Source organism: Saccopteryx leptura, chromosome 7, assembly GCF_036850995.1.
Source record: "Saccopteryx leptura isolate mSacLep1 chromosome 7, mSacLep1_pri_phased_curated, whole genome shotgun sequence".
Taxonomy (NCBI): domain Eukaryota; kingdom Metazoa; phylum Chordata; class Mammalia; order Chiroptera; family Emballonuridae; genus Saccopteryx; species Saccopteryx leptura.
In genome coordinates this window covers 35,250,995-35,257,455 of record NC_089509.1, presented here as the reverse complement: position 1 = coordinate 35,257,455, position 6,461 = coordinate 35,250,995, and the positions used below count along the sequence as shown (strand labels likewise).

General features: G+C 36.0%; 1 non-coding gene across 1 annotated transcript; it reads left to right on the top strand.

Moving 5' to 3' along the window:
• The first annotated feature begins 2,516 nt into the window (after positions 1 to 2,516).
• On the top strand, positions 2,517 to 2,622 carry LOC136379195 (U6 spliceosomal RNA). Its single transcript, XR_010746692.1, has one exon. It is a non-coding gene; the product is annotated as a U6 spliceosomal RNA (small nuclear RNA).
• The last annotated feature ends 3,839 nt before the right edge of the window (positions 2,623 to 6,461 follow it).

Genomic DNA, 6,461 nt, shown 5'->3' with positions numbered 1-6,461 from the left:
TGAAAACTTTCCTAAATTGAGGCAGGAAAAAGTCCCACAAGTTCAAGAAGCACAGAGAACTCCATTAAAGAGAAACCCAAAGGAATCTACACCAAGACACATCATGATTAAATACCAAAGCTAAGTGATAAAGAGAAAATATTAAAAGCTGCTAGAGAAAAAAAGCTATCACCTACAAAGGAGCCCCCATAAGGATGACATCTGACTTCTCAACAGAAACAATTGAGGCCAGAAGGCAATGGCAAGAAATATTCAAAGTAATGCAGAACAAGAGCCTACAACCAAGACTACTTTATCCAGCAAGGCTATCATTTAAAAATGAAGGAGAAATAAAAACCTTCACAGAAAAAACAACTCAAGGGATTCACTACAACAAAACCAATGCTGCAAGAAATGCTAAGGGGCCTGTTGTAAACAGATCAAAGGGGAGAAAGAATATAGCAAAAGAGGAATACAGCTTTAAAGAATAAAATGGCAATATACAACTACATATCAATAATAACCTTAAATGTAAATGGATTAAATGATCCAATCAAAAGACATAGGGTAGCTGCATGGATAAGAAAACAGGACCCATACATATACTGTCTACAAGAGACACACCTTAAAACAAAAGATGCACATAGACTGAAAGTAAAAGGATGGAAAAAAATATTTAATGCAAATGGAAATGAAAAAAAAAGCTGGGGTAGCAATACTTATATCAGAAAAAAATGGACTTTAAAACAAAGGCTATAGTAAGAGATAAAGAAGGTCGCTACATAATGATAAAGGGAGCAATACAACAGGACGATATAACCATTATAAATATCTACTCACCTAATATAGGAGCACCTAAATATATTAAGCAGACTTTGTTGGATATAAAGGATGAGAACAACAGCAATACTATAATAGTAGGGGATTTCAATACCCCACTAACATCAGTAGATAGATCCTCAAGAAAAAAAATTTAACAAAGAAACAGCAGACTTAAAGGACAAACTAGATCAACTTGATTTAATAGATATCTTCAGAACCTTTCACCCTAAAGCAGCAGAATATATTTTCTTTTCAAGTGCTCATAGTACATTCTCTAGGATAGACCACATGATAGGGCACAAAGCAGTCTCAACAAATTTAAAAAGATTAAAATCATATCAAGCATTTTCTCTGATCACAATGGCATGAAACTAGAAATCAACCAAAGAGAAAAACTGAAAAATACTCAAACACTTGGAAACTAAATAACATGTTATGAAATAACAAATGGGTTAACAATGAGATCAAAGAAGAAATAAAAATTTCCTAGAAACTAATTGATAAAAAGCATACATCAACTTAAAATTTATGGGACACTGCAAAAGCAGTCCTGAGAGGGAAGTTCATAGCATAACAGGCATACCTTAAGAAGCTAGGAAAAGCTCAAATAAACAACTTGACCCTTGCATCTTAAAGAACTAGAAAATGAATAGCAAGTAAAGCCCAGAGGTAGTAGAAGGAAGGAAATAATAAAAATTAGAGCAGAAATAAATGACATGGAGGCTCAAGAAACAATACTGAGAAACCAGGAGCTGGTACTTTGAAAAGGTAAACAATATTGATGAACCTTTCACTACACTCACCAAGAAAAAAAGAGAGAGGACTCAAATAAATAAAATTAGAAATGAGAGTGGAGAAATAACAACTGACACAATAGAAATACAAAATATTGTAAGAAAATACTATGAAGAACTGTATGCCAAAAAACTAGACAACCTAGATGAAATGGACAAATTCCTTGAAACATACAATCTTCTAAAAATTAATCTGGAAGAATCAGGAAATCTAAACAGACCGATTACAACAAATGAGATCGAAACAGTTATCAAAAAACTCCCAAAAAAGAAAAGTCTTGGGCCTGATGCCTTCACAAGTAATTTCTACCAAATATTCAAAGAAGAACAAACTCCTATCTTTCTCAAGCTATTTCAAAAAATTCCAGAGAAAAGAAGACTTCCAAGCTTCTTTTATGAGACGAACATAATTTTGATTCCAAAACTAGGCAAAGACAACACAAAGAAAGAAAATTATAGGCCAATATCCCTGATGAATTTAGATGCTAAAATCCTCAGCAAAATATTAGCAAATCAGATTCAGGAATATATGAAAAAAATCATACATCATAATCAAGTGGGATTTATTCTGGGGAGGCAAGGCTGGTACAATATTTGTAAATCAATCAATGTGATTCATCATATAAACAAAAGGAAGGAGAAAAACCACATGATCATTTCAATAGATGCAGAAAAAGCATTTGATAAAATCCAGCACCCATTCATGATCAAAACTCTCAGCAAAGTGGGGATACAGGAATCATACCTCAACATGAGAAAGGCCATCTATGACAAACCCACAGCCAACATCATACTCAATGGACAAAAATTAAAAGCAATCCCCTTAAGATCAGGAACAAGGCAGGGGTGTCCCTTTTACCACTTTTATTCAATATAGTTCTGGAAGTCCTAGCCACAGCAATCAGACAAGAAGAAGAAATAGTGCTCACTTCGGCAGCACATATACTAAAATTGGAACGATACAGAGAAGATTAGCATGGCCCCTGCGCAAGGATGCATGCAAATTCGTGAAGCGTTCCATATTAAAAAAAAAAAAGAAGAAGAAGAAATTAAAGAAGAAGAAATAAAAAATCCAAATTGGAAAAAAAGAAGTACAATCATTATTTGCAGATGATATAGAAAGCCCTAAAGTCTCAGTCAAAAACTACTGGACTTGATAAATGAATTTAGCAAGGTGGCAGAATATAAAGTTAATATCAGAAATAAGAGACATTTTTATGTACCAACAATGAACTGTCTGAAAGAGAAATTAAGAAAATAATCCCCTTCACTATTGCAACCAAAAAAATAAAGTACCTAGGAGTAAATTTAACCAAGGATATTAAAGACTTGTACTTGGAAAATTATAAAATATTGCTAAAAGAAATCAGGGAAGATACAAATAAGTGGAAGCATATACCGTGCTCATGGTTAGGAAGAATAAACATCATTAAAATGTCTATATTACCCAAAGGAAATATACCTCATTTATAGTAAAATTTATTTTAATTCAAATTTCATCAGCCTGTCCAGATGTGTTAAGAAAGACAATAAACTAGGTCTTCTGTTTCTAGTTTTAATGAATGTATGGCCAGGAGCCACCATCATGGCCATTCACATGCAGGTTCCCATTGGATTCGGGCAGAAAACCTGCTTTTCCCATGAAGGGCAAGGGATCAGGGAAGCCCCTACAATGGTGCTAGCAGGAACTGAGAGAGTGCAAGCTCCTGGTCTGCCCCACTTTATAGTATAGAAAGCAAAACCTTTTACAAGAACTCTATATTTTAACGATAAACAGGAAATTTCCATTTAGCAGCACTTAGGAGAGAGGGACCATACTTGGGAAATATTCATTAACATTCAGTCATTTAAGATTGCACACTGCCTAATTATCAAATTGAATTTAATTACCACAAACACCCATTCATATAAGTAGCTAGAAACACAAGAAGAAATTAAACGGTACCAATGCCAGTTTGGACCCAAAGATTTTATACTATCTTTATTTATCATATTGATAAGAAAGTGTTCACAGTGATTATTGCCAGTTTGGTGTGCTGAAAACAAACCCACAAAACCACAATAGCAGCTCAACATTTTTCTTACTAATTAGGAACCCAATTAAAATTACAAGAGCCTTTCCTGACCTGTGGTGGCGCAGCGGATAAAGCGTTGACCTGGAAACGCCGAGGTCGCCAGTTCGAAACCTTGGGCCTGCCCGGTCAAGTCACATATGGGAGTTGATGCTTCCTGCTCCTCCCTCTTTTCTCTCTCTCTTTCTCTTCTCTAAAAATGAATAAATAAAAAAATATTTATAAAAATTAAAAGAGCCTAACATCGTTATATATCATATATTGGAAGTTGTAAATACTCTCTTGCTATTTGAGGACAACAGGATAACTGGTTTCATAAGAAGCCACTTTAAGTCTAATGGCTATTTACCACAAGAAAATGTGACAGGCAGTGAAGAATAAACTGAAAATGATGTGTCTCTGCAGCAATATTATCATTTCATTCAGCCTTTGAATACTGCTATGTCATTGCTTTGCTCCTTTCCAACATCAGGGAGTTCTCTGAGCTTCCAATGTTCCTGATGCTGATTTCACTGGCCAGAGATGCTGACTACTTTGGCTCTTTCAGGAGGTCAGCCAGAGGTCACAGGAAAAGTATGTACTGTTTACCCAAAGAGGACCTCATATTTTGTCCCTTGGCATGATTATTTTCATAGCAAGGAGGACTCTGGTCTGTTTCACTATCTTCTCACTTTTTGAGCTCTCAAAGCATCAATAAGATCTGCCTTTCATTAATTTTCAGAAGAGCAGGGAGCCCAGCCTCTGCAAAGGGAGCAAAGAGACCATCTTAGTAACTATGATAAACATGCTCTTGGTATCTGAAAAGAATATATACAAATTTGGCAATAGGGTGAGCAATATGATGCAGTCACTATGGATCTTAGGGCAGAAGTGACAGCTTCTTTCTTCCTACTACACATTTTTCTTTCTAAATCCTTTTTCTTTTATATCTTCAGGTAAATTGGTCTCCTTTTTGTATTTCTAATTTGTATTTCTGATTTTTTTTTTTGTATCTTTCTGAAGTTGGAAACGGGGAAGCAGTCAGACAGACTCCCGCATGCGCCCGACCGGGATCCACCTGGCACGTCCACCAGGGGGCGATGCTCTGCCCATCTGGGGCGTTGCTCTGTTGCAACCAGAGCCATTCTAGTGCCTGAGGCAGAGGCCACAGAGCCATCCTCAGCGCCCGGGCCAACTTTGCTCCAATGGAGCCAGATGGGCGCTTCTCCTGTGTGCCCTGGCCAGGAATTGAACCCGGGACTCCTGCACGCCAGGCCGATGCTCTACCACTAAGCCAACTGGCCAGGGCCTATTTCTGATTTTTTAATATAAAGTTTTGGTAAATTTGTTACCTATTAATATCAATGTCTATCTTAGTTCCTAGTGGATGCTCAAAAGATATCAATTGGTTATGATTTAATACCTAGAGAGCTGATGAAAGAAACTCTAATTTTCTTTTAAATAAAATGCTTTTCTGAGCTTTAACGAAAGTCATAAGTTATGAGAAGGTATCAGCCTTTTGATCAATAGGAAATCTGAGGATCATCTGCTTAATATGAGAACAGTGTCACAATTTCAATTTCTGAGACTTAACACTTATCAGAGTAATTAACCACATTGCTGTGGACCTGTGTTCGTCCGTCTTTTGGCTGGCAATCTTTTTGATTTAAACAGCATTGAAAAGTCAATGATGAGACTTAACATTCTTCCTATCCTGCTCCCAAAATCTTGGCAGATCTTATTTTCAGAGAGGTCTGATGCAATGAGAACGAAGCTGCTGAAACTACCTGAGTTCCAGTGGGAGTACTGTTTATATCTTAACCACGAATTATTTATCATGCAGTATGTGTGGGAAAGTAAGACTGAACACAATGCCATCCACAGTGCACCTACTTTTTTAAATAATGGCTCACTATAGTGATTTTTTTTTTTGCACTACAGGTCCCATGAGTTTAGATACACATCTCATTTTGATGTAAAAACAGCTTGGATTAACAAATTTTAAAAAGTTAAGTAAAATCTTATATAACAATTTTGAATAATGTGTTGTATACTCTAGTGCTAAATTGCTTAAATAATACATAATAAAAAAAGAAAAGGAAGAAAAAGGGAAAGAATGATGAAGGAGGCCATGGCCAACTAAAGGGGTTTATTTGTGCAATAGAGCCACATCTTGGCATCAAATTAATTCTTATTGATTTTCGATATCAATATTAAAAGCATCTCTTCAAAGACTGCTTGCCTAGCAAAGAAAAATAACACCTGAAAAAGTATGCTTGAACAGTGTGGTCTTGGATCAGGTAGACTGATGTGTCAGTATGATCACCTTACTTTGAGAACCATACACAACTATAATATTTGGACTCCAGAGTAGCAGAGAGGCAGGTATACTGTGAACAGCAATAGAGAAACAGGTAAAGATAGGCAGGAAGAGAGAGGAAGGAGGAAAGAACAAAGACCCAAAGGATTGGCTGGCTGCCTGGGAACAAGAAGAGTAAGCAAATTCATTAATTATACCTTCCTGCTTCAAAGAGGAAGCTAATTATTTGTTTACCTAAGAGTCAGTAGTGTCCCCAGGCTATTGCAATAATAAACACCAACCAAAGCAACTACTTTGCCGTGACTAGAGTACTCCAACAAAAGCAACTATGCTTGCAAAGGCAAGAGTACATTTAAATTTCAAAGTTTATATCTATCCAACCATAGGACAAAGTTCAGGCAATATATTTATGTGAAACACCAGAACATGATGTATAGTCATTGAAATATAACTTTATAAAAGAAGCAAATATACTTTTTAAAATGTTTTTTTTTT